The sequence below is a fragment of the Emydura macquarii genome, unplaced genomic scaffold (genome assembly GCF_026122565.2).
Source record: "Emydura macquarii macquarii isolate MOO-44397 ecotype Brisbane River unplaced genomic scaffold, CSIRO-AGI_Emac_v2 contig_2863, whole genome shotgun sequence".
NCBI classification, from domain to species: Eukaryota; Metazoa; Chordata; order Testudines; family Chelidae; genus Emydura; species Emydura macquarii.
The window spans coordinates 4497087-4508785 of NW_027133000.1; positions in this window are offsets into that span (position 1 = coordinate 4497087).

The window sequence follows — 11699 nt, forward strand, 5'->3', positions numbered from 1 at the left end:
ATTGTTGTATTCGAGAGTTTGTAAGAAAGTGAGAATATACATTAAAATGTTATACCTAACCAGTATCCTTTAAATAACTTGACACAGAACATATTAGTATTAGAGGTGAGTGGGTCTAATATTTATGTAATTTTCTTTCTTTATATAGGAATTAGATACGGTGCTCCTGTCAGCTAATTTCTAAGTTATTAAATGCAAAAAAACTAGAACTTTCAGGTGCCTAAGTAGCCCCTGGAATCATGGCTAAAGTTGCCCTCCCCCCAAATCTGAAATGGCACCCGATGTATATGTGTGTAGAAGAGAGTAAGAAGGGCACACCCTGTGCAGGGACACACCACAAATGTAGTACCTCTGCTGTCCTGAATGATGGGAGTGCTCTTTGCTAGCACCTCCTGGGTGCTACATTACCATACATTACCACAAAGCAGACATAAGCCATGATACCCTTTGTCACTCCATTCCACACCAACCAGTAGCGCTGCCTAGCCAATACCATGCAAGGGATTGCCTTCCTGAGGAACAATGTCTTCTGGTGCTTCCCACTACTCCAAGGCTGGGCTGTGCCCAAAAGGCTACATGTGGCCCTCATTGGCTCAAAACAATATCATGTGTATTTTTCAATAAGACATTTTTATACTGATATGTGTTCAAATCAATGTCGTATAAAATATGAAGGAGATCACTGTAACTGATGCGTCGTGATGAGGTTTTGTAGAGAATAGCCCTATTTAATGAATAAATCTAGCCTTGGATGGCAATGTCCCAGTTCTGAGAGGGTGATCTTGTGTCCTGCAAGTATGCTTCTAGCAGCCACATGAATTTTTGCACATTGCTGCCATAAAGCTACAGTTATTATGGGGAGACAGCACTCTCTCCATAGGTAAGATTGTACTTTGTTTTCTATACTCAGCCTTATTTTAATTCATAGATTTTACAGACAGAAGAGACCATCATAATCATCTACTCTGACCTGATAAAGGCCACAGAACCACACCCAATAATTTCCAAATCATCACTACAAGTCTTTTTTGAACTAAAACCACCTCCATGCCCCTAATTTTGCCCAAACAAAACCAATCCACCTACAATGTCTCATGTGAGGTCACTGACAGATGAGACTTGTCTGTAATAACACTGGGGGAAGGGAGAGGGAGGTTCACACAAGTCATTAGCCACAACAGTTTGAAGTATCAGAAATCTTCACTTTTGGAAAAGTTTTCTAACTTTTCCCCCCACCTCATAAGCAAAGAGAGTTTGGATTAAGATTTAGTTTACTGTGCTGCCCTCTGGAAGGAGAAGGGCCTTTCATGAAAGTTTGCCAAGAAATTTGGTAAATTTGTGAAATCTGCAGATCAGATTGGAGGGACTTTAAAAAGTCTGAAGTTGCAGGTGAGTTAGAGGTTTGTGAGGTTTAGGATGTCTGCATCCTAAGGCTGCAGAATTCTTAAAGTCTGTGTCATAGCTGGCAAAATATATATGGGATAAAGATGAAGGTTCTAAAATGCTGTAAATAAAACTATGGCAGGGATTATAGCTACAGTAGGGATTCCTGTGATAATAACTGCTACCACCAGGGATTTCTACCCAGGAAATAATTCTTGCAGGGACCTCTGTGAGAATTATAATCACTGCAGGCTGCAACCCTCTAGGAATCACAGCAATATTTAGAACCTGTGCAAGAATTCTTTGGTAGATATAACAGTCACAGATTTCAAACTGAGTTGTAATTTGTGCAGGAAATATTGAGATAGGGCAAGCTAATAAACTCCCCTGGGATTCTCAAGAGTTTTATAAAACTAGCAGGAATCTCTGCAGGTTTTATAAAATCTCACAGAACTCCTGCAATGGTTAAAAGATCTGCAAGGAATCCTTCTGCAGTTACTGTATGATCCTCACACAAAGTTCTTGAAAATTTGTAATTCCACATGAAATCTTGGGCGTTTATAAAATTCACATATATTCTGGACATTTACAAAGTGCATGAACTCTAGCAAAAAATTTTTATTAAAGTAGAGAAATTCTCATAAAAACTTTGTTAAATTGCAGTTAAGGTTGTAAATATATATTACATCCAAAAATTATGCTAAAAGAATGGTAAGGCTATAAAGTCAATCACTCAAAAGTTAGGAAATGCCAGAATTAAGGTTACCTATGCAACCTTAATTCAGCTTCTTTGTGTGTATGCATTATGATACAGTCTGTTATTACATGCTCACATACTATTTTTTCCCCATAGGATCCCTACTTTATCCAATGAATGGGAAATTATTCATTATTTCTTTTTATCCTCCTCATTCAGTACGACACCCCAGGCCTTATTTAATTAACACCATCCAAACCTTGCACTGAACACAATTAATATCTTCAAGGGTGTTTTGTGGTGCTCCCACCACCTCAGTTCTTCTCAAACATTAATGATTTTATCTTCAAAAACATCCCTATGAAATGAGGGGGTATCATTATCCCCATTTTACAGATGGCGAACGGAGGCACAGAGAGGTTGAAGCCAAAGGGACAGATTTTCAGAGACACTTAAAGATGCAGATAGGCACCTAGTGGGATTTTCAGAAGTGCCTGAGCAGTTTAGCCACTAACCTCCCGTTAGTAATCAAAGCCCTTGTGCAGCACCATCTTGTATTCCCACTGTAGCCAAAAGACCACAAAGTGTGTCCATTTTACCTTCTACATACTCCAGAGCCTGTGTGCTCTGCAGCAGGATCCCTGGATTCTCTAACTCTGATTTGATTGTCTGGAATTTTTTTGGGAACTTTATTTAAGTTAAACACTGGGGGTTTGCAATGAATTAGACATGCAAATGAATAATACAACTAGCATAGTAGCCTCTATTATTAAATTCAGTGCATTTTACACTGTTCCCACACTTTCCATTTTCAAAAGTCCAAAGATTTTTATACTGACAAAGCACAATTAAATGCAGAAGAAGTAAGAGAAGATGGCAGTTTCAACAACTGATAGAGAAGAGGTGGGACTTTTAGCATCTGGGGATGTGTGGGAGGTGGTTTGGGATTAGGGGATAACAAACACATTAGCTGGATATTTCTGCAGAAATGATCATCAGTGAAATAGTTAACACTGTTGACATTTAGAGTCATCTTTGGGGTTCAGTTTATATCTGAAAGAGTTATTGTTATGGGTGTCTATAGATTCCGGCAGACATCCCTGCACGCTCAGTGCCTATTTTCAAGGTTTTCTTCACAACCACGAGGGACAAACATTTTTTTAAAATGAAAGCTTCAATTCTATGACAAGAAGTGGATTCCATGGCAAATTCTGTGGTCATGAAATACATAGGGTCCCATACATAATGTACCTTCCACAAATACCACCCTTCCTTTCTCAGCCACTCCACTATAAACTACAAGTACCAATCTATCCTCTCCATAGATATTAGAAATAGCCCTAAACAGATCTTATTTACTCCCTCCATATGACTCCAAGACTCCATGTAACTAGCTGTCTCCTTTGAACCTTTTCATTCTGCAAATACAGCCACAGACTCCAGAATGTTTCATACTCAGAAGCAATAAATGAAATAAAATATTTTTCTTCTACAGCACCAGATAAGATCAAACAGCTTTACAGAAATGAATTTGATCTCATTTTGCTGGGCAGGGATTGCTGTTTGCCAGAAAGTGGGAATGAGCGATGGGATGGATCACTTGATGATTATCTGGTCTGTTCATTCCCTCTGAAGCACCTGGCATTGGCCACTGTTGGAAGTCAGGATATTGGGCTAGATGGACCAATGGTCTGACCCAGTATGGCCAGTCTTATGTTCTCACTACACGCCTGTCAGGCCAACAAATACTATTCTCATTTTTCAGATAGGAAACAGAGATGAAGGCCAAAATGTTCAAACTTTGGGTACCTAACTATGAATTTAGGGATGTAACTTTATTCACTTAAATTTGAACATTGGGGTTACACATGAAGTCTGAGATGGAGCCAGGAAGAGAAACCATGTTTCCTGACACCCACTCCTGTATTTCAGCCACAAAATTGTATACTTCTTTTCTCCCATATAATCTATGGTTTTACCTATTCTGCAGAGAAAACACAGAGGAGTTCAGGTATTTTTTCCGTAATGAATAATTTAAAAAGTTGTTAAAATACTGAAGGCTGCATGATACTCATATTAAAAGATTGTTTTGAGTGATGCTGTGGTACAGGGGAGGGTCAGGTTGTTTGGACAACTTTAGCTGTGTGAGTGCCAGTGTAACATTACTGGATATATTTGGGTGGTGAGTGGGTGAGGCTAGAAGGGTACAAACAAGAGTTAGCGCTGTTTTTTCTACTTATACTTAACTATATACTTTAAAAAAGTATAAATTTAACATTTCTGGTCTCTGTGTTTGAAGGGATTTTCAAAAGTGGTCAGATCCCATCTAGTCACTTAAACCACATAGCCAGATTTTCAAAAGTCTGAGAACAGAAACTGTGGAGTGCTAAGCACTACTGAAAATCTGGCTGACCATGTTCTTTGATGATTTTCCCCCCCTTAAGGTGGTAAATAAATATCAATGACTTAAGTTGTTTGTCTGGGAACTGAACTGAGAAAAATGTCACTTTTGTACTCATCTAGTCCCTGCTCTCTGCCGATTTTTTTTTACTTTCACAGTTGCCACAACTAATATTGCTGCATCCCAATGAACAAAATAGCTCACTCCCTCTTCTAAAAAAATTGCTGTGTAATAATGGTGGTGCCAAATGGCTGCTAAGTTCTACTCCAGAGATGGCTGCTTTTCAATGCATTCAGACATTGATCCTGCTACTGGATTTTCTAGCAAACATCCCTGTGCCCATGTACAAATGCAGGGGGGATATACACAAATGCAGGACTCCAGACTAGTAGATCTGATTGTGGAATCAGTGCAATAGGCACTGATCCAGCTGCCTACTGTGTCCATTTGCTGCCAATGGTAGAATTGGGGCCATTGCTTGTAAAGCATTTTGGAATCTTCCAACAGCAGAGCTGTGATATAACAATGTTATTTTTCATTATTATTAAATCCAATATAGAAGCACAATGCAAAACCCATACACCAAGTCATTTACAATGACAGGCCGGCACCATAGGCTAAATTCTATCCTCAGTTACACTGCACAATCCTTTTGGTTTTAATGGGATTACACAGATATAACTGAAGGGTCAGTGATTTTAGAAATAGGAAGAAGGGTTCTTTTTAATAACAAAATGTAGCTTTAAAATATTAAATATATTCATTTTAATACATTGAAAAAGTTTCTTCAATGATGACTCAGCTTCCCTTGGAAAAATGAAAAAGGAAAGCTGTCTGCTGAGGTTTTTTTTGTTCTTTTGTTTGATCAATTGGGCTACTAATTTTAGTTAGTGATGAATGGGAGACAAAATGCTGCACCTACATTTACAGGCACCTGCTTCAAATGCTGAAGTTCTAAGTAGCAAAATCATTTGCTCTACACCATCTGGAAGCTGTGAAGAAAATGAGGGAAAACATATGCAGGTACTGCACTTTAGCGTTGTGCACTTCAGCATACCAGACAGTATGTTTAATAGTAGAACAATTAAACTTTCAAAGACTATCTAGATTTTTAAAGGGTCACATCTAACCAGTGTGTCCAGGTACCTTCCAAAAGAAGCCGATACAAAAATATTTATTCTCTCCCTTATAGCAGGAACAAACTTTGTTAGTGGTTGGATTTTTTTAAAATAAAAAAAATAAAGGATGCCGATGTGTGGTTGAGAGGGATATTGTGTGAAAGCTACATCCAGGAGATGGTTTGTGTCTCTAGTTCTGAATGGAGAGGCATATTGTTACTAATTCAGAAGGCTCAGGAAGCTCTATTTACTTATGCCCAGATTCTGCCACCTTTACTCAAACTGAGGGCTAGTCTATATTAGCTGCACTAGACGTACTACAGCGGCGCAACTGTGTCTATCTGGTGAAGACTCTCTAGGCTGATGGGAGAGAGCTCTCCCATAGGCATAATAAATCCACCTCCACGAGAGGCGATAGCTATGTCAGTGGGAGAAGTTCTCCTGCTGACAGTGCTGTCCACACTGGCTCTTAGGTCAGTGTATCTTGTTTCGCTCAGGGGGGTGGCTTATTCACACCCCTGAGCGATGTAAGTTAAACCGAAGTAAGTGGTAGGGTTGACCTATCCCGAGTAGTATCTTACTTCTCAAATAGTCCTACTGATGTCACCAGAACTATGTATTAAGTACTACTCCACACAGGCAAGGGTGGCAGAATCTGGCTCTGATTCCTTTACATTTGCACCTATCAGCAGTTCTCTAGGTGCAGACATCAGAAATCTACTTTCCCGTCCCAAACTGAGCTATACTAATTCACCTCTGTCCTTATTCTCTTCCCACTCCTGCTGTGTGAGATTCACCTCTCGTCTTCTTCCTCTCCCTATCCCAGAAAAGTTGGGGAAGAAAGAGGAGTCTTACAGCAACCGGGATGGTCAGCAAATCCAAGTCTTAAAGGGCCAAACACTGCAACTGTCCACAGTGAGAATTCGGGGAGGGTATCTTTAAATCTGTCTAGAACTCCAGCAAAAGAATAGCCTGATTAGAAAAGGATGCACTGAATCAATGCCCTGACTTCTGGTAACATGCTGCTGGGGATACCCAGAGCTGTGAGTCATTGTGTTCCTCTCTGCCCTCAGCAAGAGTGCATTTTGCTGGTGATTAGACTGTAGCAGCTCCCTGCCCCCCCACTCTGTCTTCCTCCCCAGAAGACTCCTCAAAGCTCTACTGGCCCAAACCTTGCAATCCATGAACTCCAGCTGCTGAGCTCCTCAAATGTTATTCTGCAATGCACGGCCCCTTGCACTGTGCATTCATAGACAATATGAAGGTTGCTACTCTGTTAAAGAGTCAGTACATCATAGTTTATTAATTTAACTGGGGTGAATACACCCTTCCCTTCAAACACACACAGCACTGCATTGGTTTATAGGAGAAGTAAAACAAGTTTATTAACAAAAGAGCAGGGATTAAGTGACTCCAAGTAAGAGAGATATAGGTAGAGATTGTGACAAGCAAATAAAAGTGAAAACACATCTAAAAGTCTAAAACTTAATCTAGCAAGATACAGTTTTTATTCAAGATGTCTTCCTTTACCCATTCCCCTTTCCAGCTTTTTACTGGCCTGCCTGGCCAGGACCCATCATAGAGATCAAATTGCTTGGTGTCTTCATCTCCTAGTTAAGGATAAGGAAGGAGTCTCTCTCCATTCTTGTATTCCCAAAGGTAGGTCTTTATCTTTCAAGTCAGGAAGGCCTCCTGGGGAATTCAGTCTCCTGTCTCTCTGGGGTGCAAATGCTATGCTAATTCTCTGTCTCTGGAGTTCACTGGTTAAGTTCAACAGCTTTGTTTACTGCTAATATGTAAACTGAGGTAAACCCACATTCTTTGTCTAGGACAGACCTATTTATCACCACCAAGGTTAGGATCTCTCGTCTTAAACATGTTCTAGGTAACATTGTACAGAGGGAATTCATAACTTCACATATATAGTAACACGTGCATTTTACAATGATATTAATAACCAGCATATTAGTTTTCATATGATACCTCACAAGACATTTTGTACAAATATCATTGCAGCAGTGTGTAGGGTGTGAATACGGGGATGCCTGGGGTCACATACCCCCAACCTCCTTGACCAACCCTGCCCACTTCCTGATGTGTTCAAGCCAGCTCCAAGACCCTGCAGCAGAATAGGGATTATGGCTGGTTTGTGCTGCTTCTTCCTATCCATCTAGGCAAAATTTCTGCTGCCAGGAGTCTGGGCTTCAGGGGTCAATGGGCCTAATCCAACATCATTTAAGTCAATAGGAGATTTTGCCACTGACTTCAGTGGGTTCAGGTCTAATGGGAATGGGCCAATACTTAGAATTATACACACACACTATTTATGGTTAAGGCATAGGACTGAGAACCTGGAGATTTGGGTTCTATGACTGGGTTTGCCGCAGAGTTTTGAGGTGTCTTCTGACAAGTTACTTAACCTTTCTGCCTCAATTTTGCTCTGTGAAGTGGAGATTATAATTCTTATTTTCCTCACAGGGGGGTTTGTGAGGCTAAATTCATTAGTCTATGTTAAAAGAATGGAGATTCTTAGAGGGAAGGTGCTATTTTAAGTGCAAAGTATTATTACACTGTATAGACACTATATACATTCTCAACAAAATTAAAATGTGCTTTAAAGTTAGTGCTAAAAGAGACTTGTAAATCTCTATTTTAGTCATTTATAGAGCACAAACATGGGAATATCTACATGCTGTAATACTGTAGCTAAGTGTTGATTTGTATTTTGTCACATAGGAGGACTATACTTACCAATGTGATCTGCTGAGGCAAATACATGAAGCTCATGAACTGTGACTAAGGCACAGCCCTGCAGTGGGCAGTGTCGAGTTGCACATAAATACAAGCTGGTAAATAAAGAGTGAATGGGAATGGCCTCACCTCTACTCTGCTCCTTTTGGAGTGCTCTGTACCCTGATCCAAAGGACAGGGAGCAGTCTGTGTGCATTCCTGAGTGCTGGGACGACAGTTGTTACTGGTGCTTCCCTCCCTGTTTTTAGCTCCGCAGCCTGACTCAGAAAAATAATCTTTCCAGTTTGCAAAGCTGGCTAATGTTTTTCCATTTTCCACAGCACAAGATGATCACTGAGACCAGGCAGCCCCACTATTAATAGAAATTATTTAAAAGAATGAAAAATAAGGGCCAAATTCTCATCTCCATTGTAATGGTGTCCATCTGGAATAATTCCACTGACTTCAGTTGAGTTACTCTGGATTTAAGATGTAAAGAAGAACAAAAGTTGGTCCCAAGTTATTAATACAGTGAAATCTGCCTTAAGCACCTACTCATAAGAACAACAAAATTCTTCAACAAAAGTGGTCTAATAAAGGTGGAGTAGAATTATACTCACTGGGTTAGATACATTCCTGCTGGCTCAGACAAGGTGCAAATCACACACGATGTATCAGAGGAAGAAGCGGCACCCCTGAGGTGAGTATAATTCATTCCTCAGGGAGGGCTAGAGATTCTGCCAGAAGACAGCAGTTTTAATTTAAAGCTAGCCAGTCAGAAGTCCATCACCTGAGCATGGCTAGTGGAATGCATAGACTTGGTGCATTTGCCAGGTATCTTGGCCCTGCATCATCCCATAACAGTTCTGCTCACTTTCTGAGCTCTGCTCCTTTCTGAGACCTCCCTGCTGGAATGAGCAGCTGGTGCCACTGCAAACCCTCTCCTCGCAGACCCTCTGTTGCCCCAGGACAAGAGAGCTTCGATACTGTGGTGGAATCAAGCCCATTAAGATACTTTGGGACGGTCTCTTAAGAAGTTGCTTAATAAACTGCAGTGGGAGACTCTTGTACAGGTCTCACTGTATAGCTGAACTCCTTGTTGAATATACTATTCATGAGGGGCCAGATTGTCAAGAGTGTTCAGGACTCACAGGGCTGCATTTTCAAAAGAGCTAAGCACACAGTAGACTGAGCGCTTTTGAAAATGACACCATATTTTCAAATAAAGAAAATTTCAGATAAGAAACCAATAAAATATTAAAAATACATTGAGTTTTATTACAATACACTGGATTGAGTCATGTGCAGTATCCAGTTGTACAATATGCACATTACAGTTCTTCATTTTGTAATGGTACATAGTTTCCATCCTTTCAAAGAAAGGCAACAGTTAAAAGAAAGCACACACAATGTGGTTGTGTACATGATTTATTTTATACAGCTACAGTAAGGGAAATTAAAGTGTGCTACTGAAGGATACCTTTAAATGGAGAATTGGTATAGGTTCAAAGAGAGGTGCAGATGGCTAAATGTACTGCATGTGGCTCAAATTCCTCCTAAGATTTATGTAAAGATAGAGTTGCTGGGACACGTTCTTAGCTGGTGGGAACCATCATGGGGGATGTTTTCCACTTTAATAGATAGGTTAGATTCTCAGCTGGTGTCGACACTTTGTGAAGGTTCTTTTTGCAAACAGCAACCCAGGAAAGTACTACATTTCCTCCTTGTGTCTAGTGCATACCTACTGAATCATGGACTTGATTACACTGTAATATGTATTTGTGCCTTCCCCTTTCCTGGTGAAGAGAGGTGTTCTCCCACCTCATAAATGAAACCAGTAATAAAATGTATCCATAGCCAATTCCCTTCTCCATGTCTTTATGCATGCACATGCTATGCACTTTGAGGGCTGATCCCACTTTTATTTATACTGCATTAATGTATTTACCCCCAAATTAATGGAGTGCTTCTAAAGGCAAACCATTGTGCAGGGGACATACTATTCTATGCGACTTTAAATAAAATAAATTATGGCCTATGTGGAGTGAATTGAATGGTCTCAGTCCAGTTCCTAGTGGACAAGTATTGATATTACAAAATACATCCATACAAATGGCATTACAAGTCAGTCTCAAATGAAAGGCTGAAGACTGGATGGCCATGAAGACTGACTCATCCTCTCCTCTAGTGATCCTTCTGGGGCACTTCAGTGGACTGTGCATGCTGCTCCCCATGCTGTACCTGCTCTGTAGATAACCAGGAGACAAGCAGCTTTTACAGATACAGGGGAAGAGTTTTATTTGAAGGAACCTTAAAAAAATCATGTTCATTCTTAAATCAGTAATCTGACACTGTTAGACTTCCAAGTTATTTTTTTTCTGCAAGCTTTCAATGTTTCAATTTTTCCACCCACTTCCTGGGTCTGTTAATGCCACACCTTTCACAAGCCCTAAATTCACACACAAGAGCCAAGCCCTGATTTCAACACAGCTCAGAAAACAAATATGTCTCATCAAATTACAATTTTACAGAACAAAACATTGCTACCACAATTTTTTTAAAAAAATATTCTAAATAGAGCAGAAGTGAATCACATCTTTCCATCAGCCTGCACATGCATGCCCTAGAAACTCTGAACTGTTCTTGACATTTTTCACTTCCAAAACATAGTAGAGATTTTGTAAGCACATTGGGCTAAATACATCCTTGGTGTAATTTACTTCAGTATGAGCTTTCACCGGGGCTAGATTTAGCCTGCATGGAGTGATCCCTCTTTGTTAATCAGTCTTCCTCAAAGAGAGTTCCCACTGACTTCAGTGTCATGCACAAAAGTCAGATTTGGTATTGGATTGTACTTGAAACTTATCTATGAGAGTTTTGTCTGAGTAAGAACTGAGAAATTGCCTGTAAAGCACCATGCACATCTGGGTGTTCTATAAACAGCCAGAATAAAGTTGTGAATTTGCACAAGGTTTATAGATTCTGTATTGTAGTCCTTACTCTAGTACTGTAGAGAGAAGCAAGACGACTAGGGGTTAAATCCTGGCCCCAGTGGGTAGATGTCCCACTGACTTCAACAGGAAAAGGATTTTAGCCATGCTTTCTACCCCCAAGAATTTACAATCTAAAAATAGACAGAATGTAACACTGAAGATCCAGGGTGAAGTAGGGGAGATAAAGGAAAACAAAGGGAATAGAAAAATTGCTTGAGAGAGTACAAACAGCTACAATCATCCAGTTTGTTACAGTTCCCTGTATCTTCCCCTCCCCCCCCTTTGAGAATGTTTTTTTCAATTAAACATCTTTAAATATAAATAGTCTTATGCATATATCTTGTAAAAGAGAAATATATTATATAATATAAAATACC